At 43.3% G+C, this 17,397-nt stretch overlaps 1 non-coding gene across 1 annotated transcript; it reads right to left on the minus strand.

The window, feature by feature from the left end:
- Positions 1 to 1,216: 1,216 nt before the first annotated feature.
- On the minus strand, positions 1,217 to 1,335 carry LOC145397909 (5S ribosomal RNA). Its single transcript, XR_013897045.1, has one exon. It is a non-coding gene; the product is annotated as a 5S ribosomal RNA (ribosomal RNA).
- Between the last annotated feature and the right edge of the window lie 16,062 nt (positions 1,336 to 17,397).

Genomic DNA, 17,397 nt, shown 5'->3' on the forward strand with positions numbered 1-17,397 from the left:
TCAGAAGATGGTGGGACAGGCAGCAGATGCTGATCGTCAAGCAGCCAAGGAATACCCTGCTGTGCTGGAGTCCATAATTAAGGAGGGCAGATATTCTTCCAAGCAAGTATTCAACATCGATGAAACTGGGCTATATTGGCACAAGCTGCCGAACTGCACTATTTCTCCAAGGAAGAGGCTACAGCACCTGGATTCAAGGTATCCAAGGATCGCTTGACATTATTACTGGGGGCCAATGCTGAAGGTGACTGTAAGCTGAAGCCAGTGATTGTCTACCACTCCAATAATCCCAGGGCACTCAAGGTAAGATGAGTTTTAATTTATAATTTGTGTACTGTACCTAATTCAAATGATGCTAAAAGCTAAAAATTCTAATGTTTTATGTGCCTGATTCAAATGATGGAAAATTCTTAATATTGCCTAATTATTTGAGTACCTAATTAAAACGATGCTAGAAGCTAAAAATTTTAACGTTTTGTGTGCCTATTTCAAACGTTGCTAGAAAATAATGCTACAAACTTCATATGCTGACTTAGTTTTTTTATGTGCTTAAATGAAATGATGCTACAAATTCTTACACTGGCCCATTATTTTATATGCATAAATCAAATGATGTTATACAATTTTTACACTCGCCAATTTTTTTTTATTTTTTTTTTATTTATTTATTTTTTTTATGTGCCTAGCTCGAATGATGCTGCAAAATTTTTATGCTCACATGGCTAAATCCAATGATACAACAAAATTCATACACTGGCCTAGTTTTTGTGCCTAAATCAAATAATGCAATAAAATTCACATGCTACCCTAGTTTCACTGTGCCTAAATCAAATAATGCAATAAAATTCACATGCTACCCTAGTTTCACTGTGCCTAAATCAAATAATGCAACAATATTCATACGCTGGCCTAGTTTTTATGTGCCTAAATCAAATGATGCAACAAAATTCATATGCTGGCCTAGTTTTTATGTACCTAAATCAAATGATGCAACAAAATTTATAAGCTGGCCTAGTTTTTACGTACCTAAATCAAACGATGCAACAAAGTTCATATGCTGGCCTAGATTCTGTGCGCCTAAATCAAATTTCATTCATTCATTCATTGCCAGACGCCATGTATCCCAAAAGGGGTGGCCAAGGCTTAGAGTTAATTGTTTTACAGGGAGGGGCACTAATCCTCCACCAACCCCACTTGACACGTAGGGAGAACGTTATGCCAACAGCATCTGGTGTTCCCAGGCGGTCACCCATTCAAGTACTAACCAGACCCAACGTTGCTTAACTTCGCTGATTGGACGGGAAGCGGTGTACTCAACGTGGTATGGCCGTTGGCAAATGATACTACAAAATTCATATGCTGGCCTAGTTTTTATGTGCCAAAATCAAATGAGCGGTGGCTCAATCGGTAGAGAGGTGGCTTGCGGTCCTACTGGACCCAGGTTCATGGCTGGATTAAGCATGTGGGAGGCCCGGGGCCCGCTTGGAAGGGAGGCCCCCTTTCCAACTCCCCCAATGGCATACACCACAGACTGGTAACCTAAATCCTAATACAGAAATAGGACACTTTTAGTTAGGAAATACTGAACGGGGACTATTCATCCAATGCTGTAATATGTAATGCATAAACACGAAATGAAATGAACACAAGTTGTTCTGGTGGGAGGCCCCCTCTTGGTGGGTGGCCCAGGGCCCCCCCCCTTAATCCGGCGGTGCCCAGGTTCATATCCCCGCTGGGGCAGGGAACAGTTTAAGGATTTGAATTTCATTACAGCAGACTTTACCGATCTACCAGAAGACCCGCCAACATGTCATAAAAATACCACCGCTAATACCAATACACCAGTCCTGTATCATACAGCCATAGCATGTATTCAATATGGACGGTGGGTGTTAGGACTGAAGTGGTGACATGTAGAGGTATACGATATGTAGGAGGACTACTCGGCCTTGGGAGCAGGCTGAGAAGCCTATGCCCCCTCCCCCCCAAAAAAAGATGTAACAAAATTCATACGCTGGCGTAGTTTTCATGTGTGTAAATCAAATGACGCTACAAAATTCGTACGTTGGCCAATTATTTTTTATATGCCCATCAAAATCATGCTACAAAACTCTTCTATCTATCTATCTATTGCCAGATGCCTCAATCCTGTTTGGGGTGGCCACAAACAAATCGCCTCCACGTCGCCCTGACCCCCGCCATTTCACTGCCCTGCTCCCAACTCACACCCCCCTCTCTCATCTACCTCTCCACCCCATCCCTCCATCTCATCCTCGGCCTCCCCCTCCCTCTTCCCCCCTCCACTCACTCACATACACTCTCTTCGTCAGTCTCTCACCCTCCATCCTCTCCACATGGCCAAACCACCTCAGTGAGTTCCTCATAACGCTTCCTATCACATCCACATCCACACCACAATGCTCCTTTATATTCTCATTCATCAGCCTGTCTTTCCATGTGACTCCACAGGCTCCTCTTAAATAACTCATTTCCACTGCTCTCACTCTCAACTTGTGTCCTTCCAACAACATCCAAGCTTTACTTCCATACGTTAGAGTTGGTATCACAATACTGTCATGTAGTAACTTTTCCACTTCCATGCTCACTTCCCTGTTTCTTATCACTCCTTTCAAAGAACCCGCAACCTTTCTTCCCTGCTGTACCCTTTCAAGCACTTCACCTTCCAAACCTCCATCCTTACTCATCACACTACCCAAGTACTTAAACGTACTCACATTTTCCATTTCCTCACCATCCAACCTCGCTGTACATTTTCCATTTCCTCACCATCCAACCTCGCTGTACATTCACTGACTTCACCTCTCTCAAGGACCATCACTTTACTTTTCCCTACATTCACCTTTAGATTCCGTTTCTTACACACTCTCCCAAACTCATCCACCAAACCTTGCAGCTCCCCTTCATCTTCACTCAACAACACAGGGAGTTTCCAAACACTATCCTCTCTCACCAGGGCCACTCCAACATCCACTACCCTACCTTGTACCTCTTTTATTACCCCATCCATGTACAGATTGAACAACCATGGAGACATGACACATCCCTTTTTCAAACCAACCTTCAAAGAGAAAAATTCACTTAGTTCACCATCCACACGCACTGCAGCCTTAGCACCATCATGCATACTCTTCACAGCATTCAACAACTTCCCATCTACTCCATATATTCTTAACACTTTCCACAATCCTTGTCTATCCACCCTGTCATATGCTTTCTCCAAATCCATGAAAGCCGCATACAACTTCTTTCTCTTCTCTAGAAACTTTTCAACTAAAGATCTAAGAATGAATATCTGATCTACACAACCTCTTCCCTTCCTAAAGCCTCCCTGTTCTTCTCCAACTAATTCCTCTGTTCTTTCCCTAACTCTGTCAATAAGTATCCTACCATACACTTTTCCTATTATACTAAGACAAATGCCCCTATGATTACCACACACTTCTTTTTCCCCCTTTTCCTTTGTACAAGGGAATAATTATACCTGACTTCCAATCCTACGGGACTCTACCTTCCTCCCAGGCCAATCTGCACATCTTCCACATCCATTCTACTACTATCTCTCCCCCATGCTTCAGCATTTCACCACACACTCCATCAATTCCTGGGGCTTTCCCCGTTTTAACTTTCTTCATTGCTTCCACAACTTCTATCCTACTGATTTCTTCCTGTCTTCTCACCTCCCTCCTTCTCCCAGCCATTCCCCAGCCACTTATACTCACATTACTTCTATCCTCTATGTTCAACAATTCCTTAAAGTGTTCTCTCCATCTGCTCACTTTTTCTCCCTTCTCCACTAATAATCTACCATTTTTATCTTTCACTCCCCTGCTAACTTAACTTCCACCCAGTCTTACTCTTTTCACCTCTTTCCAGAACATTTTCTTACAGTCCCTCCACTTTACACTCAAATTCCTCATCCACTCTCTTCTTACTCTCTCTTACTAATCTTTTCACCTCTCTCTTTCTTTCTACATATAACTCTCTCTTCCGCCTCTCAACTTCTTCCACGCCTCTGTTTCTCATCCATTCATTGTGTGCTTTCTTCTTTTGTGCCACAGCCTGTCTCACCTCTTCAGTACACCACGCTGTTCCTTGCACCCCCCTCCGTCTTCTCTTCCTTCCACACACCACATCACATGCTGCACATATTTCTTCTGTAAATATCCTACACACACCTTCCACATCTCCCATCTGCTCCAATTCATATTTGCCCAATCGTTCCTCCACTTCTCTCTTATACTCTGCCTTTTTCTCATCCTCTTGTAACCTTTCCACTCTCATTGCAACTACTCCTTCCTCTCTTCTTTCCCTTCTTCTATTCCTCCATCTTACTTGAATCCTAATTCTGGCCACCACCAAGTGGTGGTCAGAAAATACATCAGTATAAGAAATTTTAATGTCAGCCCTGAGGAAGTCAGAGAGAGAGGGGAAGTAATGGAGGAACAGCACTGGAATCGTCTAAGGTGGAACTGGAGGAGCAAGTCTAAGCAAAGAGATCTGCTTTATCATTAGAAAAAATAGCTACAGAGCCATCAGAGTAGAAGAGATGTGGGAAGAATGATGAGGTTAAGTTATTAGACAGGTTTCTGCCAAGGTGCCAGAAGGAGTGGGAAAAATTTGAGTTGGAGAGTTGAAAGCATTTAGTAAGGATGAAACTATTTTTAGCAGAGTGAAGAACAGACTTAGCACGATTCTAGGCAGAAACATATAAATGTGACTCGGGGATGGGAAGGCTCCAGTACCTTTTATAGGCCTTCCCCTTGTTGCGGACAGCATTAGAACAAGCGTGATTAAATCAAGGCTTTTTGCATTAGTCAAAGGATATGAGAAAAGAATGTATGCTTCTACTGTATGCCCAAGAGGATAAGCTCCGTAATGTGCATGGCACACTCAGATGGCTCCCGGCCAAGGAAACAATAATCATTCCTGGAAAAATCAAAATAGTACTGCATGAGGGCCTCCCAATCAGCAGCCCCAAAGTGCCATAACAGATGTTATGGTCCACAGGCCATACTGGAGCAACAGGACAGGTTGAAGTAATAAGGTTGTGATTGGAGGAGACTAACAGAGTAGAAAGATTAACAGTGTAAGCAGAAGGATAAGTTACAAGGAAGAGGTCAAGTATTTTGGAACTCTTTCCTAGGTAGGCAGGGATACGGGTAGGGTGCTGTACAAGCTGCACTAGATCATTAACCCATGGACTGCGAGCCAATGCTCATGGCTGGGTGGCATCATGTTGCGAGCCACAGCTCGGGCTGTGCTGGCCGTGCATCACCGCTAACTACTCCACCCCCACACATCTTACGCATGGCACTACGCAAAGACAGAGAGAGAGAGATTTTTTCTTTTCACCAGATGATGCCCTGGATGTTTATCTTCAAGTTTATGATAAATGAAAACGAAAACACTTTTTTGTTTTTGTTTTTTATTCATTTTTTCATTACTCCCTTATGTAAAATTACGCATGGCCCTACACAAAGATGGAGAGAGAGAGAGAGAGATTGTTTCTTTTCATCAGACGATGACCTGGATATTTACCCTTAAAAAAAAAAAAAAAAAAAAAAAAAAAAAAAAAAAAAAAAATTTGTGCACCACAGGGTGGGATAAAAAAAGGCAATTGCACAATCCACGGGTTAAGGATAGAAAAGATGTAGACTTGTTCACCAGGTCTGTGAAAGGAAAGGAGAGCCAAAGGTGGTGGTGAACACTGAAATCTCCTAGAAAGGAGATATCACAGAATGGAAAAATGGATAGGATGTGTTCCATCATACAAGTAAAATAATAAAAGAGTTTTTCATAGTCAGTAGAATTAGGGGATAAGTAAACAACACAGATATATTTAGTCAAAGAATGACAAGAAAGCCAAATCCAGAACGTAGAAAATTCAGAAGATTCAAGTTCAGGAACACAAGAGGAAGATAAGTCATTGCGTACTGTACATATACACAACAGCCACCTCTGGCTTTGAAATGAGTACTGAGAAAGTAGAATGATACAGAAAAGGGTTTGCTGTCAGTTGCCACAGACAGCTAAGTCTCAGTTAAGAAGGGAAGGTAAGGTTTAGAGGAGGAGAGGTGGTGCTCAACAGAAGGAAAGTTAGAGGAATGGCCACAAATGTTGCAGAAATGAAGAAGGAGTGAGTCAGACATTGTTTCCAGGCAGCTCCATGAGTCATCACATGAAGAAGTGTCAGTGCCAACTTTAACATATGGATGCGAGACTAAAGTGTGGCATGAAAATGAAAAGTCAGGAGTGAAAGCAATGTAGATGGGACTGCTGAGGAATATATGTGGAGTACAGAGAGTGGACAGGATATGAAATAAAGTGATTCGTGAAATGATGTGGATTGATGAAGTGTGTAGACGTCACAATTGAAGAGAATTTAATGAGATGGTATGGTCATGTCGAGAGAATGGATAACAACAGAGTGGTGAGTAAGGTATATTTAAGCAAGACTGAAGGAGGGAGGAGATGAGGCAGGCCAAGGAGAAGGTCGAGGGATAAGGTGGTTGACTGTGTGTGGAAGACAGGAATGGAAGTCGGTGAGGCTAGGGGACTGACTAGAGATTGAGCTGGCTGGATGAATGTTGTGAGAAGTGCATGATGAGGGATCTAGCACCCCTTTTTAATGTGACAGTGTCTGGACTGACTCTACTGGATATGTTTATGTGAAGCTACAGAATGTGGTGAATGTTTCTGGCATATCAGATACAGCCAGTATTCTGAGGGCTTGAATGATGGGTGAATGAAAGCGTGGCCCATTGGACCAGGCAAACTTGGGCTGTCTGGATGATGCTACTTCTCACCCTGCTCTGCGGTGGGAAAGGAAGGTATTAATACGACGACGACGACGATGATGATGATTGATGATGATGAATACAGTACTCTAGATGTTAGAAGCTATGAAAGCTGTTGGGATCAAAGGCTCCTGGATCTTGTTCAGCTTCTCCTAACACAACATGTAAAGAGAAACACCAGAAAAAGAGGACTAGAAGATCCATCATTATTAGATCTTACTTAGTGGTAGGTGGGGGTGTTCACCAAACACTCACTCAATATAGTGGTGCTTTGGGTGTCTGCCCTTTCCTCTCTTCCTTCCTACCTCTTCTGTCTTCCTTTCCTTCATTCTTTCCTCTTCCTTCTGCCTATAGGTGAGTTTACACTCCCTCTTCTGCCTTTCTTTCCTTCATTCTTTCCTCATCCTTTTGCCCATTGGTGACTCTATACTGACTGACAAGCCAAAAGGTTTCTTTTACACCAGGGAACCAATTACCATGCTGAATGGTAACCACATAACCAAATTATGGCACCCGGTGGTTTAGTGAGTGATTAAGGCGCTCCAATCAAATTGAGCCTGTGTAGGTTTACATCCAAGGGGTGGCTGGGGTTTAGTGATCACGATATGTCGTTCAGGGATGAGTGAGGCTGGTCACTCTCATCTTAAATGCCAGGACCAACTTGTCTAGCCCCGTGTTTCTACACTCCTCATGGGGCATCACAGGATTGGATGATGGATGGATATTTACTAGACAAAAGAATGAGAGATGACAATGTATCACCCTCCATTCGGCAAAAGTGACCATGCAGCATTAACCCTATTCCGTAAAAGAAAGAGTGTAACTTCTGGCTGTGCGCATAACTATCACTTGAGAGATTTCAGAACAGTAGCATAGAAATATTTTACTTCTAATGCTCGTAGGAAAGTCATTATTCATTAATATTCATCACAGAAAGGCCACTTTGGTCTCATTTTGAAGATGAAGAGTTTTGATCTGTTGTACTTTGTCCAAAAAGACATTATATACAAAATAAAATGCAAAAAAAAAAGTAAGTAGAAGTTAGCTTACATGCTAAAGTTTTACACTGTCTTTTGGAAAAAAAAAAAAAAAAACTTTAAGAGGTCATAATATTTTTTGCTTCAATATGCAGCAGAATAAATTTCCTTTCCAATAATGCATTATTTATTGTATTTTCTTAAATAATAACACTGCATATATACAAGACAAAAAGGAGCATAAGTGTTCAGCAGGAGGTCAAGAGGTGTACATCCTACGTGTGAGGGACCTCAAACCACACTGAGCAGAGCAGAGCAAGTGAGCACACACGCTCCAGCTGTGGCAGGCTTAGCTCCGCCCACTTTTGCCCGTCATCCAACAAAAACGACGACTCCCTAAATATTTCTTTAGAGATTACATCGGATGACAGGCAAAGTCGTCATACTGACGACAGAGGTTGACAAACGCATGACGAAAACCAAGGTCGTCAATGGTATGTCTATTGGTTGAACTGCAACTTTAGGATTGCATATGATATGGTTAGCAGTAATGAAAAGTACAAAAAGAGCCTAAACTACAAAACGGACAACTATCATTTCCTAAAGAAGTACTGTACTGCATAGAAACAGATGGGAAAAGGAACTTGGAGAACAAGATATAAATGTTATACATAGAAAATTCTGAAAATTTTATGAAAAGGGAGTCCAAAATTATATCCCACAGCACAAAGAAATAAGGATAAAGAAATGGCTTAGTACAGAGCATAAAAATCAAAAGAGAAAAGATTTTTGCTGTGGAACTGATACAAAAGACACAATAGTGAGAGGCAATATATCAGCTATAAACAGGCAAGAAATACACAAAGCTAAAGAGCGAAGGTCGAAGACAGTTTGAGGAAGACATTATAAATAAAAGTAGTGATCAAATGATGCTATTTTCAGCTACATTCAAAGCAAAACCAAAGTTAAAGATAATAAACAGTCCATCAAGGATGAGGGGATAACCTATATCCAAGAAGAAGATATTTATAAAGTACAGTATTTAACAAAAAATTCCAATCAGTTTTTACAGAAGAGTAATTTTGAGAGAATGAAAAGGAACATGCATCTACCTATATACCTAGGCTGCTTCCTCCCCTCCAAGGAAATGGAGGTAGCCGAGTCAGGGCGACATAATCCTAATTTACTCATTCACTCAAACACATTCATTCGCATCCTAGCCCAAAAGTGGAAAAGGGACAGATCCTCACTGGTCCACACTGCACGAGGGTCAACTGCACAGTGCAATCAGTGACATCCGCAGCAGGGCCCGACAGCAGAGCTGGTATACACCTGCTACATCATAATACAGTAGATCCATCCCCTTTCCTGTACCTGACCTGATTAGCTGATCAGACAAAATACGGGAGAATATCCCCTCAGGACTGCATCATCATTTATTCATTCACAAATTCTTTCCATTCATTTCCATCATGCACAGCCACTCTTCCTTGCTCAACAGACACCCCTCTCGCATCCAACGCTCTCTTCACACTGTCCATCCATCCTGTTTGTGGTCTTCCTCTCAGCCTTACACCTCTCACATCAGATCTAGTTATCTTTTTCATCAATCACTCATTATCCATTCGCTCCATATGTCCAAACCATCGCAACACCCTCTGCTCAACTCGATCAGTCATCTCCCGAACAACTCCAGTGCTACTTTGCACTTCATCATTTCTCACTTGATCCATATGCATCACTCCACGCATACTCAGACACCTCATCTCCATTATATTCAAACTTTTCCTCTCTGCTACTTCCATATTCCATGTTTCAGACCCATATAATGCAGTCAGTACCATAACACCCTCATACAGCCTCTTCTTTACATCCATTCTTGGCAAACAACATCTAAACATTCTTTTCCATTCCTCCCAGCACCTTTTCTACTTCATTCATTCTAAACTTCACTTCTGCAGCTATTCTTCCATCCGCAGCAATATGTGACCCTAAATACTTAAAACACTCTATCTCCTCAAGCAACTCACCATTCAAAACTATAATCCTCCTCCTACCATCTACCAACCTCATACACTTCATCACTTTACTCTTATTCTCATTTACTTTCAATTTCCTCCTTTCACACACCCTTCCAAACTCCTCTACCAACTGTCTCAGTCTCTCCTCTGAATCAGCCATCAGTGTAGTATAATCTGCAAACAGTAGCTGCTTAAGATTCCACTCTCTACCATCAACATTCACTAGACTCAGCCATCCACCTAACACTCTTGCATTCACATCCCTTACACCACCATCCATATAAATATTGAACAACCAAGGCGACATCACACATCCCTGTCGCAGCCCCAATCTCACGGGAAACTAATCACTCACAGTATTTCCCACTCGTACACACACTCTACAATTTACATAAAAACTTTTCAGTCCTTTTAGAAACCTACCATCAAGTCTATACAAACTTAAAACAGTCCACACAGCCTCCCCATCAATTCTATCATACTCTATCTATCTATCTATTGCCAGACACCTCAATCCCGTTTGGGGTGGCCACAAACAAATCGCCTCCATGTCGCCCTGTCCCCCGCCATTTCACTGCCCTGCTCCCAACTCACACCCCCCTCTCTCATACGCTTTCTTTAAATCCATGAACGCGTGAAACACATCCTTACCTTTCGCTAAATACATTTCACACACCTGTCTCACAGCAAACACCTGATCCATGCATCCCCTCCCTCTCCTGCAGCCACACTGCTCATCACCAATCATTCCCTCTATACCTTCTCTAACTCTCTTAACACTCTACCATACATCTTACCTACAAAACTCAACAGACTTATACCCCTAAAGCTAGTACAGTACATTCATACTTATCACCCTTACCTTTACACAACGGGACCAAACATGCACTTACCCAGTCAACTGGCATCATACCTTTAACAAAGCACACATTCAACAATCTTACTAACCAGTCAACAATAGTCGTTCCACCACCTTTCAGACAATCCACAGCACACCCATTCATACCTGCAGCTTTCCCTGTTTTCATCTCCTTTACTGCCTCCTGCCCTTCCTCCTTCATGATCAAAGAATCATTAAACTCTCCCAACACATTTATTCCTTGCACCCTTCCATCAGCCACAATCTCAGCCTCTCTTTCCTCCTCTCCATTTAACAATCTTTAAAAATACTTCGCCCATCTCTTCCTTACTGCATCCATCTCAATTAACATCCTTCCATCCTCTGCCTTTACTCTCTCTTCCTTCCCAGACTCTCCCTTTCGCACTCATTTCATCTTCTTCCAAAACATTTTCTTATTCTGCTGAAAATTCTCAGTCAATTGCCTACCCAACCTCTCATCTGCTGCCACTTTAGCATCACGCACAGCCCAGTCTCTCATCTGCTGCCACTTTAGTATCATGCACAGCCCTTCTCGCCCTATTCCTCTTTTCCTTATACCTCTCATATGACACCTCATCCTTCCTCTGCAGCCACATTTCATATGCACGTCTCTTCTCATCCACAGCCATTCTTACTTCCTCACACCACCATTCACTTTCTTTTCTTACACCACCACCCACTGGTCTCACACTACACACCTCTTCCGCATGCCCCACCACAGCACTCTTAACCCCCAAAAGATGGGCATCGTGATGTTTTGACATATGCTCAGGACAGGCAAAATTGGCGGGTGCGATATGGTGGGGGATATCTGGGGGGGGCGGGGGAGGTGTGGAGGGGTGTGGGGCTTGTGGGGTGGTGCAGGGATGGGGATTGAGTGCCTGGGGGAGGTGGGGGTGGGGGTAGGGGGTGATGGGTGGGGGTGGTAAGTGGGGAGTTGAGAGGGAGGTGGGGGTGGCAGTGGGGGGTTGGAGGGGTGGAGGTGGTAAGTGGGGGGTTGAGAGAGGGGTGGGGGAAATGGGTGGGGGTGGCAGTGGGGGTCGGAGGGGTGGGGATTTGGGGGATATGGGGGTGGCAGTGGGGGTCGGAGGGGTGGGGATTTGGGGGATATGGGGGTGGGGGTGGAGGAGGGTAAGGGGTTGGGGGTGGAGGAGGGTAAGGGGTTGGGGGTGGAGGAGGGTAAGGGGTTGGGGATGGTGGGGGTAGGGGGAGGGCAGTAGAGGGTGGTGGGTGATGGTGGTGGGTGGTGGGGGGGAGTGGGGGGTGGTGGGGAAGTAGTTGGGAGGATTGGGGATTGTGGGGGAGGGGGGTGAAGGTGGGGAGGGTTGTGGTGGTGGGAGGGTGGGGGTTAGGGGGGGTGAGGGTGGGGAGGGTTGTGGTGGTGGGAGGTTGGGGGTTAGGGGTGGTAGGGGACTGTGGAGGGTATTGGGGGGATGGTTGGGGGAAGCTGGGGGCCAGTGGGGGTTTGGGGGTCGGATGGTGGGGAGAGGGCAGGGGATCAGGGTGGAGGGATGAGGGTGGGGGATGGGTGGCAGGTGGTGTGGTGGTAGGGGGGTGAGATGGTTGGGGTGGGTTTGGGGGAGTGGGGGGCGTGACCACAAATGCCAACACCCATCTTTTTGACCCCAGTATCCTTGGACAGCATAAGCGGACACCCGTCTTTTAGGGGTTAAACAACTGCCATTCCTCCTCCATACTGCCATTTTCATGATCTTTCACTGCATTCCACTCATCTTTCAATTCCTCCTGATACTCTATAATTTTCTTTCTTTTATCCAACTCACTTTCAAAACCTCCCTGCCACACCTAACTCTCCTAGCTCTCACCCATCTCTTACCTACAGGTATTCATATCAGGTTTCTGGGCCGGGCAGATCATGTCAATGCTAGAATCAGTCACTCACACTAATCCACATCTTTGCACCCCGATATTTTTCTTTGAGTGTTCTGTGTAAATACACTTTTCATGACAGAATGTTGCTTTTGGTGTCACTTGAAAGTTGAATAGTTATACTTTATTGCAGTATGTTAAAAAAAGAACTAATAAAATAAAAGTTCAAAATGACGAATTGAAGTTAGGCGAAAAGCAAAAATTTTATACCCTGCCACAGAAAAATATTTGACAAAAAAACCTTATAAAGATATGTATATCTGATTTAAACCAAGAAAAACTACAGTAAATTACCTTTATAATGATTTATAGATTATTGTAATTTTTGCATTTCATTGCACAGTAAAGTGAAAGGAAAGAGACGCACAATTTTATTTTAGTCTCGGCCTCATATTCACTTCGCAATCTTTTTCTTTGATCGGTCAGTGTAAATACACTTATGATAGGATGCTGATTGTGGTGTTATTTTGAAGATGAATAGTTGTACTTTATCGTAGTATGTTGAAAAAGGGAAAACAAGGAAACTAAAAAGTCAAAGTGACGAGTTAAAGTTAGGCAAAAATGAAAAATTTTATACCTTGCTGTAGAAAAATATTTACCAAGAATAAAGTGATAAAGAAACAAAGCCATGAGTCAGACCAGCTGTGCAGTACCCACCACACATAGCACAGCCATTCTGTGACGTCATGCTCAAGTTTCTTTGTTATGATGTGTAAATGCGATTTATGGTGATTATTTTTTTGTGGTAGGTGGTGGCGACCATCATCCACTCACTTGATGTAGTGCTGCCTACTTCCTTAGCTTTTATCATTCTTTTTCTGTGCCTGCCTTCCTCTCTTCCTATTTCTCCTATCTTTCCTGTCACTTCTTATTCCTTTTCTTTCCTTTACAAGTGGCTTTACATTGAGTGACAAGCCAAATGGTTTCCTGTATGCCAAGAAACCATTTACAACGCTGGGTGGTAACCATATAACCAAACCATACGTGCTCCCTACATGTTAACAAGTGGGTTGGTGGATGGTTGGTGCCCCTCCCTGTAAAACAACTAACTCAGTGTCAAATGGCCACCCTTTATGGGATTATGGTGTCTGGCAATAGATAGATAGATAGATAGATTTTACAAAAGTTTCTTAAAATGACAATTAAAAGCGTCATCGGAATCTCAAAGGTTGGATTTGAAATGACTATCAAAATCGTCATTTGAATCTCAAAGGGTTAACTTTCCATGCCCACACATATTACTGTACCAGGTATATGAACCTTTTCGTACGTGATGACGAGTTTGGCATCATTAGGGTCTTTCCTCGTAAAAGCACAGTGATGACTTTAGCGTCTTAAAAAAAAAAAAAAAAAAAAAAACAAAAAAGGTCGATTTGCATCATTTTTTGAGGCGTCACAGCTTGCCTGGCTCATGTCAAAAGTAATGAGTTGGCAACAGTGGGTCCTGCTACCCGCGACAGCACATAAAGGTTTTTCAGTACCAAATACGCTGTTAGTGGGGAAGGTAGTGCGCGGTCCCTTGTCCCTTTAAATCTCCTCTATTACCCCCAGCCTGGTTGCACGATATATTTCACTAAACCAATAGTGCTTCTGTATAGTTTTTGGGCACTTTTGTTATTAGATTTGGTGTTTGCAATAGGAAATTAGGTGTTTGTGAAGTGTTCGTGGCCGCTATCAGCCGTTGAGCCAACAAAGATTGTGCTACTGTTTCTGGCCCTGGCCCCAGAACTACACTGCCTCTACCCTGCACCAAATGTGAATATTCAACTATAAAAAAAGTGACAGTGAATGATGCGAATATATTGTGCAAAATACCTAATGTGCAAGGAAATGGTGAAACATGTGCAGGAGCTTTGGGGGAGGTGGGAAACTGCCCTACAATCACAACACAGCATGGGTACACTGTAGTTTTTTGCATTTTTCTCAAACACTATGAGGAGTAGGCAAAATCTGATTATATCACAACAAAGCCCATGAAATTTTATATAAGATGAAGAAATAAAAACATAATACTGCCAAGAAAACTTTTTCGCTACAGCTCCCCGAATAAAAACTCTGTTTTCTGTCGCTGATTACTCGAATCAAAATGCCAACTGCCCCATTCAAAAGCTAATAAAATTTTCTTCGAAATGATTTTTTTTTTTCTTTTTTTAATGCGAGGAAGAAGGAACCAAAGGCCATGAGCCCGCAGTAACAGTTCCCTCCAAGAGAAAAAAAAAATACAAGAGAGACCCAAATTCAAGATCCGATCATTTTGAGATGCCTGGACACACTGTGTTTGAAAGACTGGAGATCATAGGCAGCAGGAAATACAGATAGAGGGAGACAGTTCCAGAGCTGACCTGTTGCATAAATGAAAGACTGGGAGTAACGGTTAACTCTTGCATTAGAAAGTTGGACAGAAAAGGGACGAGAGTTTGCTGCCTGACGGGTGCTACGCGCCCGTCGTAGAGGTGGAGGAATGCAAGCAGACAGTTCAGAGAAGCAGTGACCATTAAAGTAGCGATAGAAAAGAGATAAAGATGCAACAGTGCGGCGAAGAGACAGAGGTTGAAGGGAGTCAGTAAGAGGAGGAGAGTTAATGAGACAAAAAGCCTTTGACTCCACCCTATTGAGAAGAGCTGTATGTGGGGAGCCTCCCCACACATGAGAGTTGTACTCCACACAGGGGCGGATAAAACCCCTGTATAGAGTCAACAATTGTGCAGGGGTAAAGAAAGAGCGGAGTCGGCTTAGCACACCCAATCTCTTGGAAGCAGATTTTACAAGAGATGTAATATGATCTTTCCAAGATAAGTCCCGAGTAAATGAAACCCCAAGCATGTTCAAGGATGATGCAGGATTAAGCTGAATATTATTAAACATTAGTGGGTATACCTGTGGAAGATTTTGTCGGGTTGACAGGTGTAAGAACTGAGTCTTAGATGCATTAAAGACAAGATTATTTTTACCCCAGTCAGAGATACGAGCCAAGTCAGACATTAGGTGTGCCATAGCCTCATCCCTTGTTTGCTGAAGTAACTGTTGAGATGGGCGTTGCGGGAACGAATGCAAAGGTGAAGGGTGGAGTCATCAGCGTATGAGTGGATAGGGTTAGATGTACAGCTTAGAAGATCATTGATGAATAAAAGGAAGAGAGTTGGTGATAGGACAGAGCCCTGAGGAACACCTCTGTTGATAGATCTAGGAGAAGAACGATGGCCGTCTACAACAGCGGCTATAGAACGACCAGAAAGGAAGCTAGCAATGAAGGCACAGATAGAAGGATAGAAACCGTAGGAGGGCAGTTTGGAAATTAAAGATTTATGCCAGACTCGATCGAAAGCCTTTGAGATGTCAAGTGCAATGGCAAAGCTTTCGCCAAAGTCCCAAAAGGAGGATGACCATGAGTCTGAATGGTTGGTGAGAAGATCGCCAGTGGAGCGTCCCTGACGGAAGCCATGCTGACGATCGGAAAGAAGGTTGTGATAGGAAAGATGCCTTAAAATTTTTCTATTAAGAATTGACTCGAAAACTTTTGAAATACAGGATGTTAAAGCAATTGGACGATAGTTGGAGGGTTGGGAGTGGTCACCCTTCTTTGGGACTGGCTGAATGAGAGCAAACTTCCAGCAAGAAGGAAAGGTACAAGTTGACAGACAAAGGCGAAAGAGTTTTCCTAGGCAGGGTGTAAGCACAGAAGCACAGTTCTTGAGAACAACAGGAGGGACCCCATCAGGCCCATATGCCTTGTTAGTACTGAGGCCAGTGATGGCAGAAAATACATCAGCTGAAGAAATTTTAATGTCAGCCATGAGGAAGTCAGAGGGGGGAAGTGATGGAGGAACAGCACCGGAATCGTCTAAGGTGGAATTGGAAGAGAAAGTCTGTGCGAAGAGATCTGCTTTATCAATAGAAGAAATAGCTACAGAACCATCAGAGTAGAAAAGAGAAGGGAAGGATGATGAGGTAAAGTTGTTAGAAAGATTTTTGGCAAGGTGCCAGAAGGAGCGGGAAGAATTCGAGTTGGAGAGTTGAGAGCATTTAGTATGGATGAAATTATTTTCAGTAGAGCGAAGAACAGACTTAGCACGATTCCGGGCAGAAACGTAAAGATGATGTGATTCAGGGGTGGGTTGGCTTCGGTACCTTTTGTAGGCCCTCTCCTTGTTGCGGACAGCATTAGAACAAGCGTGATTAAACCAAGGCTTTCTTGTGTTAGTCAAAGGATATGAGAAAGGAATGTATGCTTCCATGCCCGAGAGAATAACCTCCATAATGCGCAAGGCACACTCAGATGGCTCACGGCCATGGAAGCAATAATCATTCCAGGGAAAATCAAAGAAGTACTGCCTGAGGCCCTCCCAGTCCGCGGCTCCAAAATGCCACAGACGATGTTTCCCTGGAGGGTCCACAGGCCGTACCAGAGTGATAGGACAGGTTAAGGTAATAAGGTTGTGATCGGAGGAGCCCAACGGAGAGAAAACATTAACAGAGTCAGCAGAAGGATTAGTTGTGAGAAAGAGGTCAAGTATGTTGGAGCTCTCTCCAAGGCGGTCAGGGATATGGGTAGGGTGCTGTACAAGCTGCTCCAGGTCATTAAGGATAGAAAAGATGTAGGCTTGTTCACCAGGTGGATCCGTGAAAGGAGAGGAGAGCCAAAGGTGGTGGTGAACATTGAAATCTCCAAGAATGGAGATTTCAGAGAAAGGAGAAATGGATAGAATGTGTTCCATCGTAGAAGTATGATAGTCGAAGAATTTTTGATAGTCAGTAGAATTAGGGGATAAGTAAACAGCACAGATATATTTAGTCAGAGAATGACAGGAAAG

The sequence above is a fragment of the Coenobita brevimanus genome, chromosome 43, assembly GCF_032717465.1.
Source record: "Coenobita brevimanus isolate Jiangsu-jjx chromosome 43, ASM3271746v2, whole genome shotgun sequence".
Taxonomy (NCBI): domain Eukaryota; kingdom Metazoa; phylum Arthropoda; class Malacostraca; order Decapoda; family Coenobitidae; genus Coenobita; species Coenobita brevimanus.